The sequence below is a fragment of the Sminthopsis crassicaudata genome, chromosome 1, assembly GCF_048593235.1.
Source record: "Sminthopsis crassicaudata isolate SCR6 chromosome 1, ASM4859323v1, whole genome shotgun sequence".
NCBI classification, from domain to species: Eukaryota; Metazoa; Chordata; class Mammalia; order Dasyuromorphia; family Dasyuridae; genus Sminthopsis; species Sminthopsis crassicaudata.
Genome location: NC_133617.1, coordinates 60,186,564 through 60,214,491, shown reverse-complemented (window position 1 = coordinate 60,214,491; position 27,928 = coordinate 60,186,564). Strand labels below are relative to the sequence as shown.

Below are 27,928 nucleotides of genomic sequence, written 5' to 3'. Positions count from 1 at the left end.
TTCAAAGTGCACAGGCTTTTAAAACCTAATTGGGAGGGTGATTTTTATGTTACTGAATTTCTGCAAGCAAACTATAAAGTAGCATAACATGGGTGTGCAGGTGTGCAACACCAACACTGGACAATCAACTTTAGTGCTTTCCCTCTTTAAGTTTTCTCTAGTGAGATATTATTCAGCAGCACAATGACAAATTCTGACATATTCTACAAATTAAATGAATGCTTAGACTTCACCACAACACTGCCATGGCATTATACCATTATTTCTCAAACATAGTATTAAAAAAAAAAACAATAAAAAGATGCAGTTTACATGTATTTTTATCCCTGGTAAGTTTTTATAGTCTTGCTAAACCTTTGGGATTTAAAAAAAATGAAAACATTATGAGAAAACAATCAGAGCTATGCTAGCATTCTCTGGTGCAATATAGAATACAACTTTGGCAAATTCTTCAAACATCAAGACCAAAGCTCTAAGCTTCTGTGACTTACAAGAAAAAGGTACATTTTAATTAGTATATGCTTGGACTCGTTGAATATGGGCAGGTATGTGGCACAGTGGATAGAGTATCACGCCTAGAATTAAGAAAACCTAAGTTCAAATCTAGTTTCAGACACTTGTGTGACCCGAGGTGAGTTACTTCACCTTTTTTTGCCCCAGTTTCCTTGTATATAAAATGAGCTGAAGAAATAAATGGAAATTTACTCAAGTAAAGCCCCAAAAAGGGATCACAAAAAGTTGAACATGACAAGAAACAACTAAATAATAATGTTATTATAAGACTTAACAATGAGACCTCGGATCCAGAAAAAGGTTTATTCCCAGAGAATATCTATGGCAAAAATACTCTTATTCCCATCAGAATCCTGGAATAACAGAACTGAGAGGGATGCTGAGAGCTAGCCAGTTCTACCCATTTCCCAGTAGGACTCTTTGCAAAATATGCAGTAAATGATCCCCCAACTTTGGTTAGAAGACCCTTCTTAAAAGAGGACAAATATTGGCCAGCAATGTAGAAATTTGGCCAAAGAGGTACAACCAAAAGAGGCTGCCTTGCAAAACCCAATTCAAAATCAGGAACACAATCAGCACATGGCACTATACCAAGGAATCCCACTAGGAGGCACTGTTGATCCTTTGTTATCAATGTGGTCAGGATGATTATGTGAAATATACTCAAGGAAAGAACCAGTCTTAGTATGGCACAAATTATAGTTGAATGGGCACGTGTTCCAAAATCAATAAAGTCATAATTGTGTCAGGATAAAGGTGAGTAAACTTATCTTGTTGTGGCTAGACACTACTCGTAATCCCAGAGTTTTTTGTTTTGTTTTGTTTTTTCATATGGAGAAGTTTAAATTTCTGGAGGACATTTGCTGAATACTGTTAAGACCAAGACCAATACCTGAATATCCTGGTCATCTGTTCCCTGTTGTATAGAAACCTTATAGGAATAGATAGAAGGTCAATCTGGTGGGTCTTACAAAGATTCTCTTCAACTCAGACCTTCCTAAGGTGCTCACTAAGTTATCAGATGGATCTTGGAAAAGGTAATTTTAGAGATTTTCTATTCCTTGGGGCCCTAGGATTAGAAATTTCACATGAAAAAGAAGTAAAGCCTATCTGGCTTTTCATAGCTTGATTGTCAGAAAACATTATATGGACAATTCAATTCCTGGATATCCAATTATTCCAAGAATGGAAAAAATGGAAAAATAATTTCCCCCTCTGAGATAAAAGACCTTAGGAACCTCTAAAAAGAGATTAGTGTTGCTGAGGTTCAACATCCTTGTAACCTCACCCAAAAGAATAATGTGAGATACTGGGAAAATTATCAAGTATGGATTCCACTGAATCCTGAATCAGTGGACTAAGGTGGCTCAGCAAATGGGGCCATGAGGGGATTCACAAGATTGTCTGTTGGGGTAATCAGTGTCTACTGAAATGGGAGGCTGCTTTTTATCAGCTATGAGTTTCCTATATGCCAGGAAGAAGTACATGAATAAAAATCAATGGCAGCAAGGTCTCTGAAAAAGTAAATACAGAGGATGCTTGTGTGGAGTCAAGGCTGCAAGTAGATAGGTGGGGAATTATTGTGAGTGTGTAATAGAGATGGAGAGTATAACCTGAGGATTTCAGTTCAGGTCAGGGACTCACTAAAGAAGAGAGATGCAGGACAGAGGCATCTTGAGAGTGAAAAGGATATTGGCTTTAAAGAGTGAGTTCTAAACTAAACCAAGTGAAACTGAACTGAACTAAATTTAAAAGGGTAGGGAAGAGGAAGACAAATATCCTTGTAGTTAAAGTGAAAAGGGAGGTTAAGGACAAAAATACTCTGAAACTAGAGTGATTAATAGGCACAGTTCAAGAAGAATAATGGTAAAAAGAGACCTAAATCCATAGGAAACAATATATGAGAAGAAAGTCAGAAATAAAACCCTCAAATATCTATAAACAAAAGTATGAAGTCTGGTTCATAAACAGGAAGAACTAATCTAAAAAGAGGGGATGAATTTAATTAAATCCATATAAAAACATGTCCTAAATAATTATTAGAAAAATGCAAATTAAAACTCTGAGGTACCACCTCATATTTTAGCTTCAGACTGGCTAAAGTGACAAAAAAAATCAAAAAATAAAAATGAGAAATGCTGTCCGAGAAAGCTACAGTATTGTATTGTTGTGAAAATGTAAAGTGGTTCAAACATTCTGGAAAGCAATTTGGAACGATGCCAAAAACACATTAAACATCTCATACCTGTTTATCCAGAAATATTGTTAGTAGAGCTATAGTCAAGAATGATGAAATAAAAAGCAAAAGCAGCAATATGTACAAAAATATTTATAGCAATCTTTTTTTGTGGAACAAAGAACTGGAAAGAAGAGATGTTCATCAATTGGGAATGGCTGAACAAGTTATATTGTATGAATACATTGGAAAACAGTAGTTTTATAAGAAATGATAAAGACAATGATTTCAGAAAAAAACCTGAGAAGACGTAAATGAATAAATCCAAACCGAAGTGAGCAGAATCAGGAAAACAATTTATATATTAACAGCAATAACCAACTTTGAAAAAATTTGAAAAATTTATTATCACTGGTCAAAACAATGGCCAACAAAATTCCAAAGGACTCATAAAACGATTCCCAAGCAAAGCTGGTTTTAGAAAGAAGTTTCTCAGAACTCAGTTTTCCCTTTTTCTTTTAAAAATTTTTCATTTTTTCTAATTAGCTGTAAAAACAAATTTTATTATTTGTTTTATAAACAAAAAATTGAGAAGGCAAGAAATTTTATATAAATTAAACATGTTCAGTCATGCAAAATATATTTCCATATTAGTTGTGCTGTGAAAGAAAATACAGACTCCTCTACTGTACCCCAAAAATTAAAAAAAAAGTTTTAAAAAGTATGCTTTAATTTACATTCAGATTCCATCAGTTCTCTTTCTGGAGATAGACTGCCTTTTTCTTCATGAATCCTTCAGAATTGTATCGAATCATTACACTGCTTAGAATAGCTAAGTTATTTAAAAATTTTCACTCCTCTAATAATTTGTTATTTTCTGGTTTACCATTTCTCCTAAACCAGAAGATCAAGAATTAGGTAGGAACTCAGAAGTCACATAGTGCACCCTCCTAATTTTACAGATGAGGGTCAAAATGGAGAATCTCAGAGGTTAAGTGACTTCTACAAGGATACAAAGTAAGTAAAAGAGTTGAAATTTGAACTTGTCACACTACTTCAAATTCCATAATACCATTTATCTTCCATTTGTCCAGCCTCTTTCCAGAGCTCTGATCTTTATTTTCTCCTCTGTCCCAACTTTTCAGATTCCTGTCTGCTCAATTCCCACCAGATTTATTACCCTGTTCCCAAGAGAAAATAGCCCTCTTCACCTCCAGTTTTGGACATCAGTCTTCCCTCCCCAACCAGTACCTGCTGCTTCTGTATCTGTCTCTCTCTGGCTCTGATGAAGGTGGTCCCCCGCTTTTGCTGTTCTGCGATGTTAACAGCTCCTCTCTATTATCTAGAACCAAGAAAAAGATTCCACAATCCTCCTAAATTGTCTCCTCCATCAAACTCCACCTCTCTAGGAAAGGGATTGAGGGAAGGCAACTGGTCCTGGGTGGAGGCTGGGTGGAGTGAGAAAATGCTGGAACCCGTAGTCAGAAGAGGCTATATTCTTGTTATGAAAAACTTTGATGCAATAAACAAAAGGATATAAATAATAATCTAAACTCCCTAGATAATATCACTAAATCTAAAATTCTCTCCTGCTTTCTTCCTTTCCTATAATATCTTATCTCCACTGAGCAGGTAGAATCATCCCAACAGTCCTCTTAATATGTCCCTCCTTCCACTTCTCTTTTTCCATTCACCATTTATTCCCATCCCCTTCTCCTCTTCCTTCCATTTTTCCATTTCCTTGTCCAAATTAGACACAAGGGGAAAATAGCTCTGGAAGCCCATTAATAAACCAACCCAACTTTAAGCTCTTGTCTACTTTCAAATCTATGGATTCCTTTTCCCATGGCAATTCCATTTTGCCAAATCCCAATTTTTAATTACTCTCAACACTCACCTCCTTTGATATCCTGTGTAAGTCTCATGGCAGGAGGGGAGTTAAAATATTTCTTGTTCCCAAATGCAACTTCCCAACACTCCTCCAACCATCACTAAGCATTTTCTCCTCTTTTGAGGTATATAGTATTTAAATTTAGCAGCCAAACCTTTACCCTTTCCATCAGTCTTTAAGATGTTTTCTTTCCTTTTATGATTTCAAGAAATCATCTTGTCTAGGCTTTTTTTCATTATACTTTTCAAGTAGTCCAATAATTCTTAGAGTGTCTTTCCTGAATCTATTTTACTGCTCAGTTGTTTTTCCAGTGAGGTATTTACATTTTCTTCTACTTTTTCATTATTTTTTGTTTTGTTTCTTTTTTTTTTTTTTAATTTTTTATTTTATTTTATAATTATAACATTTTTTGACAGTACATATGCATGGGTAATTTTTTACAACATTATCCCTTGCACTTACTTCTATTCAGATTTTTTCCCTTCCTCCCCCAACCCCCTCCCCCAGATGGCAAGCAGTCTTATATATGTTAAATATATTACAGTATAATTTAGATACAATATATGTGTGTAGAACCGAATTTTTTGTTGCACAGGAAGAATTGGATTCAGAAGGTAAAAATAACAGTTTACATTCATTTCCCAGTGTTCCTTTTCTGGATGTAGCTGGTTCTGTCCATCATTAATCAATTGGAATTGGATTAGCTCTTCTCTATGTTGAAGAAATCCACTTCCATCAGCATACATCCTCGTACAGTATCATTGTTGAAGTGTATAATGATCTTCTGGTTCTGCTCGTTTCACTCAGCATCAGTTGATGTAAGTCTCTCCAAGCCTCTCTGTATTTCTCCTGTTGGTCATTTCTTATAGAACAATAATATTCCATAACATTCATATACCATAGTTTACCCAACCATTCTCCAATTGATGGACATCCATTCATCTTCCAGCTTCTAGCCACTATGAAAAGGGCTGCCACAAACATTTTGGCACATACAGGACCCTTTCCCTTCTCTAGTAGTTCCTTGGGGTATAAGCCCAGTAGTAGTATGGCTGGTTCAAAGGGTATGCACATTTTGATAACTTTTTGGGCATAATTCCAGATTGCTCTCCAGAATGGTTGGATTCTTTCACAACTCCACCAACAATGCATCAGTGTCCCAGTTTTCCCACAGCCCCTCCAACATTCATCGTTATTTGTTCCTGTCATCTTAGCCAATCTGACAGGTGTGTAATGATATCTCAGAGTTGTCTTAATTTGCATTTCTCTGATCAATAGTGATTTGGAACACTCTTTCATATGAGTGGAAATAGTTTTAATTTCATCATCTGAAAATTGTCTGTTCATATCCTTTGACCATTTATCAATTGGAGAATGGCTTGATTTCTTATAAATTAAAGTCAATTCTCTGTATATTTTGGAGATGAGGCCTTTATCAGAACCTTTAACTGTAAAAATTTTTTTCCCAATTTGTTACTTCCCTTCTAATCTTGTTTGCATTAGTTTTGTTTGTGCAGAAACTTTTTAATTTGGTGTAATCAAAATGTTCTATTTTGTGATCAATAATGGTCTCTAGTTCTCCCTTGGACACAAACTCCTTCCTCCTCCACAAGTCTGAGAGGTAAACCATCCCATGTTCCTCCAATTTATTTATGATTTCGTTCTTTATGCCTAAATCTTGGACCCATTTTGATCTAATCTTAGTATGTGGTGTTAAATGTGGGTCCATGCCTAGTTTCTGCCATACTAATTTCCAGTTTTCCCAGCAGTTTTTGTCAAATAATGAATTCTTATCCCAAAATTTGGGATCTTTGGGTTTGTCAAAGATTAGATTGCTATTTTTATTCACTATCTTGTCCTGTGAACCTAACCTATGCCACTGATCAACTAGTCTATTTCTTAGCCAATACCAAATGGTTTTGGTGACTGTTGCTTTATAATATAGCTTTAAATCAGGTACACTTAGACCACCTTCCTCTGACTTTTTTTTTCATTAGTTCCCTTGCAATTCTCCACCTTTTATTCTTCCATATGAATTTTGTTGTTATTTTTTCTAGGTCATTAAAATAGTTTCTTGGGAGTCTGATTGGTATAGCACTAAATAAATAGATTAGTTTGGGGAGTATTGTCATCTTTATTATATTCGCTCGGCCTATCCAAGAACATTGAATGTCTTTCCAATTATTTAAATCTGACTTTATTTTTGTGGCAAGTGTTTTGTAATTTTGCTCATATAATTCCTGACTCTCCTTTGGTAGATATATTCCCAAATATTTGATACTATTGACTGTTATTTTGAATGGAATTTCTCTTTGTATCTCTTGCTGTTGGATTGTGTTGGTAATGTATAAAAATCCTGAGGATTTATGTGGATTTATTTTGTATCCTGCAACTTTGCTAAAATTCTGAATTATTTCTAATAGCTTTTTAGCAGAGTCTTTGGGGTTCTCTAAGTATACCATCATGTCATCTGCGAAAAGTGACAATTTGATTTCTTCATTTCCTACTCTAATTCCTTGGATTTCTTTCTCGGCTCTTATTGCCAAGGCTAGAGTTTCTAGTACTATATTGAATAGTAATGGTGATAGTGAGCAACCTTGTTTCACTCCTGATCTTACAGGGAAAGGTTCTAGTTTATCACCATTACATATGATGTTTACTGAAGGTTTTAAATATATGCTCCTTATTATTTTAAGGAATAGTCCATTTATTCCTATACTCTCAAGCGTTTTTAGTAGGAATGGATGTTGGATTTTATCAAATGCCTTTTCTGCATCTATTGAGATGATCATATGGTTTTTATTAATTTGATTATTAATATGGTCAATTATACTAATAGTTTTCCTAATATTAAACCAGCCCTGCATTCCTGGTATAAATCCCACTTGGTCATAGTGTATTATCCTGGGGATGATTTTCTGAAGTCTATTTGCTAATATCTTATTTAATATTTTAGCATCAATATTCATTAAGGAAATTGGTCTATAGTTTTCTTTCTCAGTTTTCGATCTACCTGGTTTAGGTATCAGTACCATGTCTGTGTCATAGAAGGAATTTGGTAGGACTCCTTCAATCCCTATTTTTTCAAATAGTTTACATAGCATTGGAGTTAGTTGTTCTTTAAATGTTTGGTAGAATTCACCTGTAAATCCATCTGGTCCTGGGGACTTTTTCTTAGGAAGTTGGTTAATAGCTTGGTCTATTTCTTTTTCTGAGATGGGATTATTTAGACTACTTACTTCTTCCTCTGTTAATCTGGGCAAGCTATGTTTTTGAAGGTATTCTTCCATTTCATTTAAGTTATCGAATTTATCGGCATAAAGTTGAGCAAAGTAGCTCCTAACTATTGTTCTAATTTCCTCTTCATTAGTGGTGAGTTCACCCTTTTCATTTTCAAGACTATCAATTTGCTTTTTCTCTTTCCTTTTTTTAATCAGGTTTACTAAGGGTTTGTCTATTTTGTTGGTTTTTTCATAAAACCAACTCTTAGTTTTATTAATTAATTCAATAGTTTTTTACTTTCAATTTTATTAATCTCACCTTTTATTTTTTGAATTTCAAGTTTTGTGTTTGTCTAGGGGTTTTTAATTTGTTCCTTTTCTAGCAATTTTAGTTATAAGCCCAATTTGTTGGCCCTCTCTTTCTCTATTTTATGCAAGTATGCCTGTAGGGATATAAAACTTTCCCTTCTTACTGCTTTGGCTGTATCCCACACATTTTGGTATGATGTCTCATTATTGTCATTTTCTTGGGTGAAGTTATTAATTATGTCTATGATTTGCTGTTTTACCCAATCATTCTTTAGTATAAGATTATTTAGTTTCCAATTATTTTTTGGTCTATTTTCCCCTGGCTTTTTATTAAATGTTATTTTGATTGCATTATGGTCTGAAAAGGATGCGTTTACTATTTCTGCCTTACTGCATTTGATTTTGAGGTTTTTATGCCCTAGTATATGATCAATTTTTGTATAGGTTCCATGAACTGCTGAGAAGAAAGTATATTCCTTTCTGTCTCCATTTAGCTTTCGCCAAAGATCTATCATATCAAACTTTTCTAGTATTCTATTTACCTCTTTGACTTCTTTCTTATTTATTTTGTGGTTTGATTTATCTAATTCTGATAGTGCAAGGTTGAGATCTCCCGCTATTATAGTTTTGCTATCTATTTCCTCTTGCAGCTCTCTTAATTTCTCTTTTAAGAATTTAGATGCTGCACCACTTGGTGCATACATGTTTAATATTGATACTGCCTCACTATTGATGCTTCCCTTTAGCAGGATATAATGCCCTTCCTTATCTCTTTTAATTAGATCATTTTTTGTTTTTGCTTGATCTGAGATGAGGATGGCTACTCCTGCTTTTTTGGTTTTGCCTGAAGCATAATAGATTCTGCTCTACCCTTTTACTTTTAGTTTGAATGTCTCATCCTGTTTCAGGTGTGTTTCCTGTAAACAACATATAGTAGGATTCTGACTTTTAATCCAGTCTGCTAACTGCTTCCTCTTTATGAGGCAGTTTGCCCCATTCACATTTATGGTTAGAAGGACTAATTCTATACTTGCCATCCTATTAACCCCTGCTTATGCTTTTCCCCTTTCCTTCCCTTTTACCCTCCTATCCAGTATTAAATTGGTAAACACCACTTGCTTTTCACAGCCCTCCCTTTTTAGGATCCCTCCCCCACCTTAAAGATCCTCCCCTTATTTTACCCCTTTTCCTCGAAATTACTGTATTCCCTTCCCCTTAGCTTACTCCTTCCCTTTCACTTTTCAATGAAGTGGAAGAAGTTTCACCATAAATCGAATATGTCTATTGATACACGCTATGTTCATCTCCCTCCTTTCTTTCTCTCAGATATAATAGGTTACCTTTGCCTCTTCATGAGATGTAGTACCACCACTTTATACTTTTTTATGATATAATCTCCTTTCCACCTCTAGTTTCTAAGACAAATTGTACATATGTTCTTTACATATTTTTTTGGCAGAAGTATAGTTCTCAAGATTTCTTTTTACCTTTTTTAGAAGTCTCTTGAGTTCTGTATTTGAAGATCAAACCTTTTATGTAGGTCTGGTTTTTTCATCAAAAATAGATGGAATTCATTTATTTCGTTAAATGTCCATCTTCTTCCCTGGAAAACGATGCTCATTCTTGCTGGGTAAGTTATTCTTGGCTGCATACCAAGTTCCTTAGCCTTTCGGAATATCATGTTCCAGGCCCTGCGTTCTTTTAATGTGGACGCTGCTAGATCCTGGGTTATCCTTATTGTGGATCCTCCATATCTGAATTGTTTTTTTCTAGCAGCTTCCAATATCTTTTCCTTTGTCTGATGGTTCTTGAACTTGGCCACTATATTTCTTGGCGTTTTGATTTTAGGGTCCCTTTCAGTAGGTGATCGATGAATTTTCTCAATGTCTATTTTACCCTCTGTTTCCAAAACGTCTGAGCAGTTCTCTTTGATAATTTCCTCGAAAATGGTGTCCATGCTCTTTTTTTCCTCCCATTTTTCAGGGAGTCCGATTATTCTCAAATTGTCTCTCCTGGATCTGTTTTCCAGGTCTGTTGTCTTTCTGGTAAGGTACTTGACAGTCTTTTCAATTGTTTCATTTCTCTGGTTTTGCTTGACTCCCTCTTGGTTTCTCCTTGAGTCATTCATTTCTACTTGTTCCAGTCTAATTTTCAATGATGTATTTTCTTCACTCACTTTTTTAATATCTCTTTGTAATTGTCCAATTGAGTTTTTATCTTCTATGGAATTTTTTTCCATTTTATCCATTTTATTTTTTAGAGAGCTGATTTCTTTTTCCAGCTCACTAATCTTGTTTCTCAATGATTTGATTTCTTTATCCATTCTGTCTTTGAATGCATGGGATGACTTCTCCAGGCTCTCTTGCCAAGCTTCCCTTTCCTTTTCCCATTTCTCTTCCAGCTCTCTTGTGAGAGCCTTTTTGATTTCCTCTATGAGGTTCTTTTGTATTGAGGAGCAGCTTATATCCCTCCCAGGGGATACATCTGGGGACATTCTGTTCCTAGTCTCCTCAGCATTTGAAGTCTGCTCCCTCTCCACACAGAAGCTGTCAATGGTTAGAGCCCTTTTGAATTTTTTGTTCATTTTGTCAGAGTAGGAATCAAAGAAAACAAACTGACAAGAGAAACAATTGGTCTGTTTTGCGGGGGATAGGGCTGGATGTTATTAATGGGCTTCCTCTACAGACTGGGGGTAGGGCAGCAGAGAGCCACTAACAGAACAGCAATGACTATACTGAGTCTGCGCTCTGAGGCTTTGAGAACGCACCGAGTCAGTCCAGGTGGGGGTTGGGGGTGGCCGGGCTCTGAGAGACGCTGGCTTTCTGGGGTTTTAATCTTCACCTCCGGTGTTTACACCCTCTCCACCGCTCCTGGCTTGCTGCCAAGACGGAGCATCCACACTGGGGCAAAAGACCCTTCACAGAAACGGCAGAGATCACACCCCTCCCCCTCAGGTCTGAGCTGTGTGAGCTGCCTGTCTTGCTCTGGCTGTCTGCCCTCAGTCTGCACCCAGTCTGATTGACCCTCCCCTGAACAAACACAGACCTTTTCTGGCGACTTTCAAGGATGTCTTCTCTTGGTGATAATTTGTGGATTTCTTTCTGGGTCAAGCATTAAATCAGAGGCTTGTCATGAAGTAAGTTCTGAGAGAAAACGAGGAGCTCAAGCAGCTGTCTGCCTCCACGCCGCCATCTTGGCCGGAAGTCCCTTTTTTTTTTTTTAATAATAGCTTTTTATTTTCAAAATATATGCAAACATTAATCCTTGCAAAACTTTGTGTTCCAAATTTTTCTCCCTCTCTTCTCCTTACCCTCTCTGCTAGACAGCAAGTAATCCAATATATGTTAAACATGTGCAATTCTTTGATTGTTTGACTGATTCTTGAAGTCTCATTGAGTCTCATTTTTGTTTGTCCAGTTCTAATTTTTAGATGAATAATTTTATAATTTTTAATGAATTATTTTCGTCAGTTAGCTTTTTTTTTTTTTTTTTTAAATCCTCCTTTTCCATTTGGCCAATTGTAGCTTTAAAGTAGCTGTTTTGTTCAGTGGATTTTTTTTTTTTTTATTTTGCCAATTCTATTTTTAAGGAGGCATTTTCTCTTCCCATTCTACCAATTCTATTTTTCAAGGAGTTATTTTCTTAATCTGTTTCACCAAATTTATTTTTTAAGGAGTTGCTTTCTTTAATTAATTTCTCTGATTCTTTTTCTTGCTTGTGGTTGGCTTTTCTCCCCAAATTTCATAATTTTCCTGCATAGCTCTCATTTCTTTCTCCCCATTTTTCTTCTATCTCTTTTTAAAGATCCTTTTAAAATTCTTTTAAGAGAGTCTTGAGTTCATATCTCTCCTTATAAGGCTTTACCTTCATCTTGCCTTTGCTATCCTCTTCTGGGTTAGTGTTCTGATCTTCCCTGTTTCCACAGGAACTTTCTATAGTCAGCTCTCTTTTTACTTTTGTGCTCTGCTCCTAGGGCACAGGGGAGATTGTCCCAAGATTCTTTTGTAAAGTGATAGGAACTTTTCATTGATAGCATTGGGGAAGGTAATGCTGTAGTCTTTCCCACTGCACTGGGGTGGGCCTAGCCAAATGGTACCTGTTATGCTTTGTTTGGGGGCTCACAATTTGCTTTCTGTAATTACATTGGAATACTCACAGCTGGTCTGCTGATCCACTGGCTCTTTGAAACAGGATGGAGTAGTTAATGCTACTGTACTTTGGCTAAGAGCCTCCCATTATATTCTCTGTAGGCCTCATCTGCTGGGTCTCCCTACATAGTGCCAGTGCTGAGCTACATTTTCCCCTGCCAAATTGAGATAGACCTTTCCTGAAATCCTTGCAAAGTATCTTAAGCAGGAAAATTATTACACTTTGAATGTTTGTGGATTCTGTCACTCCAAAATCTGTCCAGAGACTTGATCTAGCATTGCTTCTGAGAGAAGCTGGGGAGAGCCCAGGCAATATTCTGGCATCTTGACTCTGTAGCCCTCTCCCTCCCCCATTTTCTTTCCTTTGATCATTGAGTTCACAGCTGAGCTCATAGCCTGCACCAGAGCTCCTGCCTTTGTTTTGGAGGATTTTAATATTACATACATGCATCATTAATATGGATATACATAGACTCATAGAGTTTTTAGATAATATATAATATTTACATAGTGCTTTAAGACTTGCAAAGAACTTTATCATTATAATTTATCCTTATAATAAGCCTGGGAGTTAAGTGTTATTATTATGCCAACTTTATAGTTAAGGGAACTGAGACAAACAGATTAACTGACTTCCTATTAACTGTCTGATTAACTGACTTCCTATTAACTGTCTGAACTCAAATTTGAACTCAGTTCTTTCTGTCTCCAGGTCTAGTGTACCACTTAGCTGCTTGATAAAGAGGATAGGTATAGAAATATTCTCTCTCAAATACCCTAACTTCCCAGTTCCTTAATATAGTCTGTTATAGTAGCCTCCTTTGTTCCATTTCAGCTATCCACAGAGATGATAATAATCCAAAGAGAAAATAAAGAAAATTGTATTGATCAGGTTCACTACAAATGCACATTATATAATATCAATAGGACTCTATTGTAGCAGGCAATCTATTTATACTTCCCTAATATAGCGATTATTTTACTCATGACAGAAGGTATCACAAAACTTTTCATCCATCCTCAAATGCCTCATTGCATCTCTACTAGATCCTCTTAGCTGAGGACCTCACCTCACAGTACACCAAAAAATTGATGTAATACCAGGGAATTGCATTTTCTTCCCTCCTCATCTCATTTTATTCAGAAGTTTTGTTTTAATATCTCATATTTCACTTCAATCTCACGTGAAGAGATAGTTCTTGTTTTAGCCAAGGCAAATTCTTCTAAATGTAATCATGATCCTATCCTAGTCCATCCTCTCCTCTCCTCTCCAGCACATGCCTTTCCTATCTTTTCCACTCTCTTTTTTAAAATTAATTTTAAAATTATAATTTTTTTTGACAGTACATATGCATAGGTATTTTTTTTACAAGATTATTCCTTGTATTCACTTTTCCAAATTTTCCCCTCCCTCCCTCTACTCCCTCCCCTAGATGACAGGTTATCCCATACATATTAAATGTGTTACAGTATACCTTAATACAATATATGTATGTAAAACCAAATTTCTTGTTGCCCGGTAAGAATTGGATTCCGAAGGTATAAGTAACCTGTGTAGAAATATAATAGTGTAAACATTTTACACTCAATTCCCAGTGTTCCTTCTCTGGGTGTAGCTGTTTCTATCCATCATTGATCAACTATAACTGAATGGATCTTCTTTATGCTGAAGATATCCACTTCAATCAGAATATGTCTTCATATAGTATCATTGTTGAAGTGTATAGTGATCTCCTGGTTCTGCTCCTTTCACTCAGTATCAGTTCATGTAAGTCTCTCCAAGTCTCTCTGTATTCATCCTGCTGGTCATTTCTTACAGAACAATAATATTCCATAACATTCATATACCATAATTTACCCAACCACTTTCCATTGATGGGCATCCATTCATTTTCCAATTTCTAGCCACTACAAAAAGAGCTGCTACAAACATTTTGGCACACACAGGTCTCCTTACCTTCTTTAGTATTTCTTTGGGATATAAGCCCAGTAGTATCACTGCTGGATCAAAGGGTATGCACAGTTTGATAACTTTTTGGGCATAATTCCAGATTGCTTTCCAGAATGGCTAGATTCTTTCACAACTCCACCAACAATGTATTAGTGTCCCAGTTTTCCCACACCCCCTCCAACATTCATCATTATTATTTCCTGTCATCTTAGCCAATCTGACAGGTGTGTAGTGGTATCTCAGAGTTGTCTTAATTTGCATTTCTCTGATCAGTAGTGATTTTGAACACTCTTTCATATGAATGGATATAGTTTCAATTTCATCATCTGAAAATTGTCTATTCATATCCTTTGACCACTTATCAATTGAGGAATGTCCACTCTCTTTAATAAGGAATTTCTCCCTATTCATTGGCTGCTTCCTGCAACTGAAAAACATGTTCATATCTTCTTTATTCATAAACAAAACAAAACAAAATACCAATGATGACAATAACAACAACTCACTTTATGAGACCATTTTCACCAAATATCTACTTCTTCACTTCCTGGCTAAAGTCGTATTTTTTTGAAGCATATTTTTTCTTTTACTTTTTTTTTTTGCTTTTTTGATCAGAAATGGCTAAACTTCTTAAGAAAGCCATCTGCACTAACTACCACCATTTCCTTTCCCCTCACTTGCTTTTAAATCCTTTATAGTCTTGTTTCTGACCTTATCATTCGACTGCAATTGGCATCTTCAAAGTTACCAAGAATGTTTGAATTGCCAAAATTTATATACTCATTGGGCCAGCCCAGCTTCCCTAAGGAATTAGCAGCCTAGCAAAGCAAGACAAGGCTTTTTACAAAGTAAATTATGCTAATTACACCACTAGACATGTAAATTCTGAGGTTATAGAAGTTTGCTAATGTGGAGAAGTCCTAAAGGCTTAGTGGAACTGCACATGTCATTACCCAGAATGTATACAGAAAAGCTCACTTAGGGGAATATTACTTTATGGTAATAATATGAAAATTAGTACCATGGTGGGGGAAATATTTATTAAGCATGCAGTCCAATATCCTGTTCTGCATCCTGCTGGTGTTACTTTTTTGTTTACTGATTTCTGTGTCATGTTTTGTGGTTACTGTCATGTGATAACCTGGTAATATGGTTACAGAAAATGCTGGTGGACTCATTGTTCCAGTGAGATTCACAATTAATGATGTCTGTGGGGCTTGAGGCTAGAAGCAAATTTGGGTTGGGATGGCTGAGGGCAGCAGTAAGAATCCCATGAATAGGAGAAAATTGATTTCAAAAATCTCTCTCTCCCTCCCATACCTCCTCCATGCACTGAGAAAACAAACAAAATAATATCAATTATACATGTACAATTGTGTAAAACACTTCCATTTTAACCATATTGCAATATATACTTCAATTTGTACTCATTGATTCTCTCTCTAGAGGTGGATAGTATTTTTCATCATGAAATCTTTTGGAATTTTCTTGGGTCATTGTATTGATCAGAGCAGCCAAGTCTTTCACAGTAGATCATCGTTATGACATTACTGTGCACAGTGATCTCCTAAATCTTCTCACCATCCTTCTCGTCACATCTTATCACAATCTTTTGAACTCCCCAAAGGGTGAAGTTAACAAACAGACTCCGGATAAGTAAAGCAGTTTAAACTTTTAATATACTCCTGCACAAAGTGAACATGAGTTCACACACAATTCCCACAGGTACTGAAGCTATCAGTTAAATCCTGTAATTCCACCCTAAATCCTAAATCCTCCTTCTCAAAGTTTACATTGGTGGAGACCCTTTGAAGGGCTAACATTTCATCACAATTCCATTACATATGTTCCTTAATAATTCTCCCCCACAATAATATATTGCATATTATTTTAATGAAGCCAAAGCTCCTCCTATGGAGAAGTTAATATTTAAAAGACTAATTAAGCATGCACAGTAGCAAGAATACTGTGATTGAAGCTTGAAGTGAGAGGGTTTAACTGTCTGTCATATCTTGTGATCTTTGAATTACTGATGGGTCATAGTTCACTACAAATTACATATCTAGATGATGAATATGGAACAATAAAACCTTTATGTTTTACTTGTTATATGCCTCCTGCAGAATCCTCATCCTAACTTTGTGTTTGAATAATTTTTTTTTTTTTTTTTTTTTTTTACTACAAGCATTATTGCTGGCCAGGATAGTATATTATGGACCACTAGTTTGACTTTCACTCGATTCCTTATTTTGTAGCCAAGTTACAACATATGTGGAAACAGAACATTGTTCTCTCACCATTTCTCACATTAATAGTCCATCACAATCAGAAGCCAAGTAATTCCCCAACTGATGAACCTCCCCTCAAGTTCAATTCTTTGCCATCACAAAAAGAACTAATATAAATATTTTTGTACATATAAATCCTTTTCCTTTTTTTAAAAAAAAATCTCATATTGCCTGGTAAAAGGACACGCACAGTTTTCTAGCCTTTTGAATACTTTTACAAATTACTCCTTAGAATATTTGAACAGTTCACACTTCATCAAGATACATTTTTTTCTCATTCTCTCCAGAATTTGTCATCTTTTTTTATCTTGTTCTCCTCAAATGTCTCTTTTGTTTCTGAGTACTGCATTCTTTCATCTATCCTTCCTTCCCTTTGTCATTTCCCCCATAATTCTATTAGGTAAAATAGACCTCCATACCCAACTGAGCATATATGTGCATGTGTGTATGTGTATTCTAACTTCTTAGAGCCAATTCCAATGAGAATGAGATTACGTCATTGCTTGTCATCTTTCCCTTTTCTTCTCTCTTATAAAAGTTCTTCTTTCTATGCCTCTTTTATGAAAGAAAATTTTATTTATTCTATCTCTCTCTTCTCCCTTCTCCCAGTGCATCCCTGATTGTCACTCCTTAATTTTTAATATTTGGAGATCTATAACTGACTCATATTTAGACCCTCTGTCTATACTGGGACATAAACAGCTTATCTTTATTGACTCTCTTATGATTACTTTGTCATGTTTATCTTTTTGCATTATTCTTGGGTCTTGTGTTTGAATGTAAAATTTTCCATTCAGCTCTGTTTTTTTTTTTTTTTCATAATGAATACTTAAATGTTCTCTATTTCATTAAATATCCATTTCCCCCTGGAGAAAATATACTTAATTTGGCTAGGCAAATGATTCTTGGTATAATCCTCATTCCTTTGCCTTCTGAAATATCATATTACAAGGCCTCCAATCTTTTAAGTAGAAGTGTAAATCTTGTGTCATCTAGATTATAATTTTTTTTTTCTGGCTAATTGTAATATTTTTTCCTTGATTTGGAAGCTATGAAATTGGGCCAAAACATTCCTGGGAATTTTCATTTTGGGATCACCTTTAGGAAGCGATTAGTAGATTCTTTCAATTTCTATTTTACCTTCTGATCTGAGGCATTTTTCCTTTATAATTTTGAAATAGGATGTCAGCTTTTTCTTAAATCAGATTTTCAAATTACCCAGAATTTCTTAAATTCTCTCTCATTGATTTGTTTCCTAGGTCAGTTGTTTTTGAAATAAGAAACTTTACAGTTTCTTCTATTTTTTTCTTTCTTTTGATTTTATTATTTCTTGATGTCTCATGGAGTCATTAGCTTCTATTTGCCTGATTCCAATTTTTAAGGAATTATTTTCTTCAGTGAGCTTTGGTACTTCTTTTTCCATTTGGTCAATTCCATTTTTAATGAGATTCTTTTCTTTAGAGAATTGTTGAATCTCTTTACCTTTAGACAAATTCTATTTTTAAAGTTATCTTATTCAGTATTTTTTTTGCCTCTTTTATCAAACTGTTAATTTTCTTTACATAATTTTCTCATATCACTCCAATTTCTTCCCCACCCTTTTTTTACTTTCTTTAACTCTTTCAGGAATTTTTGCTAGTATGGGTCCAATTAATTTTTTTTTTTTTGAAACTTTGTAGGTATTTTCACATTGTGGTCCTTTTTTTTTTTTTTTTTTTTTAAAGCTTTTGAGCTTATATATAATATATATATATATAATATATATATATATATATATATATATATGTCTTTTATGCCATTGTAGGAGCTTTGTATTGTCAGTTGCTTATTAGTTATTTGTTCTTTCTTTCTTTTTTTTTTTGAGCTTTAATATTAAAGTTGGGCTCTGCTGTCTTCTGAGAGTTGGGAAGGCACTATCCCAAGCTTCAGGTTTTATGTGCTGCTATTTTTCAGAGCTAGTACTAAAGTATAGAAGTTTTTGGTACTTCCAAGGTGGAGTGATACATGGAGAAATGTAGTCACTGCTCTCATGGTCTGAACTTTGCTCTTTATCCAGGAAGAACCTCAGCTCCCCTTCAGCCATGATACACTAGCAATGCTCCTCTGTGTCATGGAACTGTGAGCAGGTCTCCTGCTAAACCACAGCGACAAGTAGTAGTGCTTTCTGATACTTTGGAACTGTGAAAAGGGCCCCTCCTCCTTGTGATAGATTATAAATGCTCCCCTCTGCCTGGAATTATGATCCAGAGCTGCACATGTGTAATAGAATTGCCAATAAGTACTACTTGGACCCAATGTCTGCAAAAGTTATCTTGTAATCTTTTTTCTAACCTAACCATCTCTGGGCTGAGAGTTCCCAAAGATGTTGTTACTGCTACTGCTGTCAAAGGAATCAAAATCACTCTTTAAGAAGAACTGGGGTAAGATATTCTAGAGATATTGACCCTTGCTTTCTTTGAAACTTCATTTAGATAGATGTGCACTATACATCCATAGTATGTGTGTATACACACACACACACACACACAGGAGAAGAAACAGGATACCTCTAAGATTCAGCCAGTAGAGAGATGTCAAGATTTCAGGTGAAATGAGCTTTAGGCTAATATAGAAGAATCAATGGTCCCATAAAGTTTACCCACCTAACTTGGAACCTCAGCTATGCTAAGTTTTTGTTGTCACATTTTCTAGGCATATATGGTGTTTTCCTATAGAGGAGAACAGTTTCAGGATTTGGATTTGCAGGGTGGTAATCTGAAAGATTAGTGTTTCACTTAGATTGTTGCTCAGTCCTTTTTAGTTATGCCCAACTCTTTGTGTCTGTCCCACTTTGGGGGTTTTCTTGGCAAAGATACTGAAGTGATTTTTCATTTTCTTCTCCAGCTCATTTTACAGATAAGGAATGGAGACAAACAAGTTAAAATTATTTACCTTAAGATCAATCACAGCTAGTAAGTGTTTGAGGCTGGATTTGAACTCAGGTTTTCCTGACTCCAGACACTACACTCTATCTACTGGGCTACCCAGCTGCCCCAAAATATTTATAAAGAAATCCTAGCAAAAACTAAAGTCCACAAAAATTCTCTTAAACCAGAGCATATCTTAGTCTCTAGAGAGAGTAGATTTGAATTTAGTGACGACTACAAAACATTTCCTCACCTCCACTCAAACTGAGATTCATTATCTTCTACAATATCAGTGCCTGGGAAGAATGGGCTTGAATTTCAATGATATCTTCAAAGCATTTCTCCCACTTCTGGATGTGTTACAGTTGCTACACAAATGATGACTTTGTTATATATGGCATATAGGCTTCTGGGTTGATGCTCTGCTGTGCTAGACGTGAGCAAGTAACTCCTCAGGCTGCATTCTCTCTTAAACTCATATGTTGCAGGTGTTGCAGATTTCTATTTTGGAATCCTATTTCCTGAACTTCTGGTTATTCATTATCTTTCAAAATCATAAGGTCATTCTATCTCTAATACTCATCAACTGAGAATCAAGAAAAAATGAATACAAATGAGAGAAGAAATAACAATTGCCATGTTTGAGGCCAAATGGTGATAAGTTTGAGAAAATTCTACCCTTATCTGGAGGATAACAGTATCTATTTCTCCCCATCCCAAAGGAGAGACAGATGGACAGACAGACACAGACATAGATACAAACACCACAGAGAAATAGAGAGAGAAAAAGAAAGAGACAGATGAAGAACAGAGAGGTTGGTGAAGTGCTTTTTGTTACAGCTTTTCTATGCACTGCACACTCAATTCTGACTCAATAGCCAATTCAAAGACCTTTTATCCACAAACAATAATCCACTAAGAAGTGGAAATATCTGAGCATATCCATAATTGGGGCAAAGCCCCTTCTTACATATCCCTAGACTCTAATAGAAGCACAGTAAGACTATACAAGCAAAGATACTTGATCAGACTGCTATTACATTATTTTACCAATCATTATTAGTTTGTATTTCAGTTTCTGATCAGGAATCTTCAGTGCCTATATCAGAGAAGCATAAAAGAGAGACAGAAGAAATCAAATTATCTTTCTCCACAGAGCAAGGTGCACCCTAGAAATTCACATCAAACTATAGTAGTACCAGTGGCACTGAAATGCTTGTTCATTACTATCCAATAAAATCTTCTCTTTCTATTTACTCTTGATTTCAGCTCACATCATTGATTTTTTTTGCATGTTCAAGAAACCTGCATTGAAGGATTAACTTAATGGGTCGTCTCTCCAATTTATTGTCTTTGTCTGTGTAATGTGAACCCTTTAATCCACCTTGTATTTTACTCTGTGAATAATTAAACCAATCTTTTTTGATTGATCTTGGATCTTAATTGGTAATTGTAAGTCATAGAAAGTTTCTGATTAAGGGAATCTTATGTTGAATGCTGTGCATTCTCTTTGTGGCTTTTGTTGTTCTTTGTTCTTGAAGAGGACCATGATATCAGGGAGTTGATGCTATGACACGATGTCACCCTCTGTGAGTAGCTCACTCGGAAACCAATTGGGACAGGTCAGTTGGTCACTGAAGCCCTCTCCTCCCCTTCCCTCTCTTCCTCTCCTCTCTATGCCCCTCCCCTCTCCCTCTCTTTCCTTTTTTTTCCTTCCCTCTGTCCACATAGAGTGTCATACTCTGGGTGCTCTACTTAAAGGAATATACATTTTGATTGTTGGAACTTTGCAAGACATACTGGGTTTTTGAGCTAGGGACAAGCAGTAAACCCAAATCTCTCTGGCTCTCAATAATTGACCAACAATAGATCCCAGCCCAAGCCCCACTTGATCATTATTTGGGTCCAGATTGGCTCAGAGTGAATATAAATAGCAATTGTTTTTGTTTTGACCATAAACTGAGATGGTCTTGCTCTCCCAAATTGATTTTTTTTTTGGGGGGGGGGCTAGGTAAAAGAGGCCATTCTCTTCCTTGTTTCTTACCTTGCCTTAATCACTGATATGTATTTAAAGACTAGGAAAAAGAGAAATATTATAGGGGGGAAAAACTGATGTAGGAATTAAGAACCCTGGATCTTGTTTTGGTTTTGATCATTAATATAATCTGTATAATCTTGAAGAAACATTGAACTATATGATATTTGAAGTTACTTCCAACTCCAAGCTTCTTTGATGTCCTTTCCCCTCCCTGGGCCTCAGTTCCCACTGGCAAGGGATTAGACTAGATCATTCTTTTTTCCCCCCCTCTGAGGCAATTGGGATTAAGTGATTTGCCCAGGGTCACACAGCTAGAAAGTATTTAGTCTCTGAGGCTGGATTTGAATTTAGGTGCTTCACCCACCGCACCACCTAGCTGCCGGGACTAGATCATTCTTAAAGACCTTTCCAGCTCTGATATTCTGTGACTCTGTAAGGACAGATAGTTTATGCAGGAGGGATAAGAAGGAGGCAGAGAGAGACCAGCTACAACATTGTTGCAATGTTCCAAGGGAAAAGCAATGAAAGTCTTAAGTAGAGATGCGTTGTGGGGAGGGAAATGATGGTATGAGTGTGGGAGACTAGGACTGGTGACAGACTGGATGTTGTCCAAATTGATAAATTTGGGCTGAGTTGCCATTCAGAATAAAACTAGCATCAGGGCAGTTGAGCTGATACCCAGTACACTCCTCCTACAGAATAGCCTAACACTGCTGCCCTATTCTTGGAATTACTGAAGAAAGAGAAGAAAACTTGAACTGGAGGCTGCTTTTTAATCTTCCTAGTTGGAACAGGAAGATGGGGAAGGGCAGGGAACATGGAAAGGTAATTCAAAGAAAAAAGAATCCTGGAGAAAAAGGAAAGAAATAAGATCAAAGTAATGAGGGAAAGGAAAGGGGAATCCCATTTCTCGGCCGCATAGATAATCCCATGAGGTGCAATGTCCCCTGTAAAATGAATTTACAGGCCTGAAAACCTAGATTGATAAATAAAAGGTTTATTGTAGGAATTTGGAAGTAAAGCTCAGTTAGAAAGACGCCAGAGCCAAAAGTGGCCTCTGGGCGGGCAGGGACCCCTACATGGCTGGAAGGATACCATGTGTTGTCTGGGAGGGCTCCTGCAATGAGGGCGGTCCAGCTCACCTCTTTTATACCCAAAAGATGGTGGGCAGTACCCCTAAGTTCTTGGTGGGCTTTTTAGTTTGCTCAGATCAGGTGAGGACTGGGGGAAGCTGAGCTGAGAGTGGGGGGCTGGGCCCGGATATTCAAAGGGTATCTTTGACCAGGATTTGTGAATCAAGGTCAGTCATGGGTTGGGCAATTAGAAAGGAATCTTAAAGGGACCCAAATCCTCATCAAAAGGGTAAGGAAAGAGAGAGGGGGAAGGAAGAAGAGAAGAAAAGTGTGAAGGATGGCATAAGAGTATATCAGAGTTTGAAGGGGGATAGAAGAACAGAATAGGTATCATAAATTTTTTTTAGGGGATCTCTTCTTTATAAGTCCAACTGGGACAGGATGGTAGGAGAGGGAAGAGAAAAAGAGGAGGAAAGAGATAAGGAGGAGTTTTTAAAGGGAACTCTGGAAGTCAGAGAAAAAAATGACCTTGAGGGCCTGGGTTGTTAATTCTCATACCCTTTCACCTACTGCTTCATCTCTTGTGCTCATTAATCCCTCTCTTTTTTCTGAATCTGGCCACCAGACCTCCCCCTTCCTGGCTCCAATCAGATTGGAGTTACTTATTCAGGTTTTTTTTTCTTTTTTCTTTTTTTTTTTCTTTTCATGTAGAAATAGAGTCTGAGGCAGTGAGAAGTTGGTAGGAGGGGGATAGAATACTGTAGGGCATTTTCCTTGGGTTATAGTGAGAAACAGGTGGGATCCCAAGACATCAAGACAAAGACACCCAGAATTTCCAGAGCTCCTCGGAAAAGACTTTGCCAGGTATTGTCTGAAAAATGAGGACTGGAGAGTGAGTATTGCATCTGGGATTGTTGGAGCCAAGGTGAGGATGGGGTAGGGGTAAGGGGCATAGGGGGGAGATACAATGAGATGCAGTATGAAGAGACAGAACACAAAAGAGCACAAAGAGGAAGACCCAAAGAGGAGCTAGAGAGGTAGGAGCTGGGTAGAGGCAAGACCCAGGAGTTTAGGGAAAAGTTGGAAAATAGGACAAAAGCAGAGCTCTTGGGAATTCCCATGTAAACAGGCTTGACTAGGAAGTTGACACAGGGCCCATTCTTCTCCTGATTCCCGCCCTAGTTCTGCTAAATCAGTGTTTTGTTTTGTCTCCAGCTTCATTTCCTTTCATCTCTGATTAACTGCCGGAGGTCACAGAGTAAACTGCTCAGATAGGATTTGAAAGAGCTAGTGCTCTCTGCATTATAGTGAGAAAAATGTCGGAATGGAAAAATGGGAAAGATGGAACTTGAAGATGAGGGTCTTTTGAAGAGATGGAAGAGACAGAGCCAGGAATGTCAGTAACTCTGGGAGGTCTGGATAAGAGACTGAGTAGGTAGGCAGAGAGGAACAAAAGGGATGCCAGCACCAATATTTGTAAAGCACTCAGCACCATAGGGTAGGCACTTTTACTAAATGCTTGTTTTCTTCTGCCTTCCCTTCCTCTTCTCCTTCCTCCTTCCCCAGAAACACAAGGAGGAAGAGGGAGGAGTACATCCAAAGGGCCATCTCTAATAACAAAGAAAAAAAAATCAGTAAAACTAAACAATATGTTAACCATGTTTGAGAGCAATCTTTACAACCTCTACAAATCAGGGAAGTAGGTGGATTCTTATGTCTTCTCTGAGGGCAAGCTTAGTCATAAATGCACAGCTCTATTTTGTCTTCCTTTATTTTTTACATTTTCATTGCTGTAATCTTTTTAAAAAGAAAAAAAAAACAAATATAAATATTTGAATGAGATGCTGTAATCCCTGGACAGATATTTAAATCACTAGTCATTTACTGCGCTTATTTAGCCCACAGGTGCTAACTTACCTGCTCCTCTGTCCCTAGGCTGTTTTCATCTGCTCTTTTCTGTTGGAGAAGGAGAAAGAGAAATTTATTTCTCTCTCCTCCTTTCCATTTCCTGCCTCAGTAGCAAGACTTTCCTCCCCATAAATTTGCAGACCAGAGTGGGTGGATTGACCTTCTATACAATTCTCCAGACTTTGGGTACACATCCATTGTTCCATTGGATACAACATCAAGTGGGAGAAATATCCATCAGCACCTCTTCTCATGTGTGCTGCTATTCTCTCCCTGTAACTGTTTCCCTTTCTTATCTTTTCCAATTTTCCCCATATTACCAAATTTATCTAAAATCACCAAAAATCCTCTGGGAGCAGACATATTTTCTCTTCTCCAATTATGCAAATTGGAAAAGGAGGGAGAAAGAGCAAATATTCTAGTTCTTGCTATGTTTCCTCTACCCAGGCAAAACATTGTTAACTTTTAAAATTATAGCAGAAACCATGTAATGCTCATGTTGCTGGGGACCTGTGATCTCATAAAAATGAGTACCCTCTCTAACTCAACCCAAACATTCCTTCTCATCTTGTATAATTCTTGCCATATCCTTCCTTCAGTTTGCTATTAAGGATGCCACCTAAAGTCCATCTAGCCTCCAAAGCACCTTTTTTAAAATCTCTTGACTTTATATGACTACCAGTGACCTCAGAGGTGCTGTCGACTACTGAGTGACTTACTTAGTGACTAGTCTATCTTTTCCCCTCAACATATAGTTTTACTGATGACACCCTTGGGATTCTTTATTCATACAAATACTTCTACTACTATAAATTTATTTCTATATAGTATAATATAGATTTGAGGTTAGAGGACCTAGATTCAGATCCCACTTTGCAATATGATATCTGTGTGATCTTGGATAAGTCACTGTAATTTCCTTATTTTAAAAATTATTGGGTTAAAATCACTATTGATTGCAAATTAATGCAAATTAAAATGACTCTGAGGTACCACTACACACCTGTCAGATTGGTTAAGATGACAGAAAAAAATAATGATGAATGTTGGAGGGGCTGTGGGAAAACTGGGACACTGATGCATTGTTGATGGAGTTGTGAAAGAATCCAGCCATTCTGGAGAGCAATCTGGAATTATGCCCCAAAAGTTATTAAACTGTGCATACCCTTTGACCCAGCAGTGCTACTACTGGGCTTATATCCCAAAGAAATACTAAAGAAGGGAAAAAGACCTGTGTGTGCCAAAATGTTTGTAGCAGCTCTTTTTGTAGTGGCTAGAAATTGGAAAATGAATGGATGCCCATCAATGGAAAGTGGTTGGGTAAATTATGGTATATGAATGTTATGGAATATTATTGTTCTGTAAGAAATGAACAGCAGGATGAATACAGAGAGGCTTGGAGAGATTTACATGAACTAATAGCTGAGTGAAATGAGCAGAACCAGGAGATCATTATACAGTTCAACAATAATACTGTATGAGGATGTATTCTGATGGAAGTGGATATCTTTGACAAAGAGAAGATCTAATTCAGTTCTATTTGATCAATGATGGACAGAATCAGCTACACCCAGAGAAGGAACATGGGAAATGAGTGTAAACTGTTTGCATTTTTTGTCTTTCTTCCCAGGTTATTTTTACCTTCTGAATCCAATTCTTCCTGTGCAACAAGAAATTTGGTTCTGCACACATATATTGTATCTAGGATATACTATAACATATTTAACATGTATGAGAATGCCTGCCATCTAAGGGAGGGGGTAGAGGGAAGGAGGGGAGAATTTGGAACAGAAGTGAGTGCAAGGGCTAATGTTGTTAAAAATTACCCATGCATATGTACTGTCAAAAAAAGTTATAATTATAAAATTAATAAAAAAATTATTGGGTTAGTTTTAATATCCCTTTCTGCTATATCTCTCTATGACGATAAGTAGTGTTTTAAGATTTGCAAAGAGCTTAATTTAGCTCAGAACTCAGAGTTCAGAAAGAGATACTATTTGGTATCATTATTATTCCTGATGCCCAGAGAAATGAAATTATTTTTCTTTGGTTACATAGTAAATATTGAAGATAGGATTTGAATCCAGGACTTTAAATCCAGCAATCAAATATGCAGTATGTATTCACATGGGGTTTATGATATGCAATAATGTTCATAAAGAGTAAGTTTTTATAAAGTTAATTTTACATGGATTGCTGTCTTCTTAAGGAGATAGTATGCTATCCTGTGTCAGCACATACCCACTGTGTTATGTGATTACTTTCTCTCTCTCTCTCTCTCTTTTTTTTTTTTTTTTTTTTTTTTTTTTAGGCTGGGGTTAAGTGACTTGGCCAGGGTCACACAGCTAGGAAGTGTTAAGTGTCTGAGACCAGATTTGAACTCGGGTCCTCCTGAATTCAAGGTAGGTGCTCTATCCACTGCGTCACCTAGCTGCCTCATGTGACTACTTTCAATAATACGCTGATTATTAAATCTTCTATTAACTACTCACTGTGAGAAGTGCCCCCCAACGCTCCATCCTGGGACTCTTATCCTCTTCCTCTATATTATTTCATTTAGGGATCTCATCAACTCCCATGAATCAAGTCTCAACTCTGTGAACATTATTCTTAAATCTTTTTGTCCAGTTCTGACCTCTCTCCTGACGTTTATTCTTGAATCCCCTGTCTATTGGATATCTCCAACTAGAAGATATCTAGACATCTTTAACTCAGTATGTCCAAAATTGGATTTATACTTTCCTATTCCTTGAACTAAAAATTGGAATGTTTATAAACAGTTATAATTCTCTAGCATGCCATAACCCAGTTCTGTGATGACTCTGTTGTGACTACTGTGGCAGTAAGGGAGTAATATATCTATATTTGACATATAGGTATATATCAGGTTAGCTCATGTTCTCCCTTTCCTTTCTCCCTCCTTCCCCATCTCTTCTAAGTACATTGGAGTAATAGGGAATGAAGTGAATGGAATCTGATACCAACAGTGCCCTTTTGGTGTTGTATGGTAGTCATTTTCAAGTGGGAATTTTAGGGAAAATTTTGAATGTGGATTTTAGTTCTATTTTATATAAAAAATTGTTATTTAACTTTTCTTTTCCCTATTTTCCTGTTTCCTGTCTTGAAAACTCACAAATTCTTTTGTTCCTAATGAGATTCTTCTGAACAAACTGGATAGTTCACTGTGCCTCTAACTTTATGCTTTTTTTTTTTGCCTGGTGATACTTTGTATGTGTTGCACAGAATGTGCACCTTTAAGCACATTTGTGTGTTGTATATATTGTAAGCTAAAGTAAGCAGAATGACTTAGATATTTACAATGTTGCTGCAAAGACCTCACAGGGAACTCCTTGTTCTAGAAGTATCTACTGACTTTGGGGCCAAGAATATTGAATGTTTTTCACAAAGAATCAAACAGAGATCTAATTGTTTTGTACAAATTAGCTGAACCAGTGGTATATTCAGAATCACAGGGAGTGTCAGAGAGGATTTAGGAGAATATCTTG

At 36.5% G+C, this 27,928-nt stretch overlaps 2 protein-coding genes across 3 annotated transcripts in view; one reads left to right on the top strand and one right to left on the bottom strand.

Annotated features, from left to right (window-relative positions):
- Window positions 1-4,072, bottom strand: part of LOC141564165 (cytochrome P450 4F11-like) — a 33,663-nt gene extending 29,591 nt beyond the window's left edge. Inside the window, exon 1 of the mRNA XM_074306299.1 lies at window positions 3,941-4,072. The gene's annotated coding sequence lies outside the window, so the exon portion shown is untranslated. The remainder of the gene's footprint in view (window positions 1-3,940) is intronic.
- Window positions 4,073-22,109: 18,037 nt separating this feature from the next.
- Window positions 22,110-27,928, top strand: part of LOC141564152 (cytochrome P450 4F3-like) — a 39,590-nt gene continuing 33,771 nt past the window's right edge. The window contains exons 1-2 of one of the 2 annotated variants that reach the window (XM_074306286.1): window positions 22,110-22,266; window positions 26,734-26,824. The gene's annotated coding sequence lies outside the window, so the exon portion shown is untranslated. Of the gene's footprint in view, window positions 22,267-23,219; window positions 23,379-26,733; window positions 26,825-27,928 lie in introns of those variants that run through there. The other variant, XM_074306278.1, reaches the window with a different exon arrangement.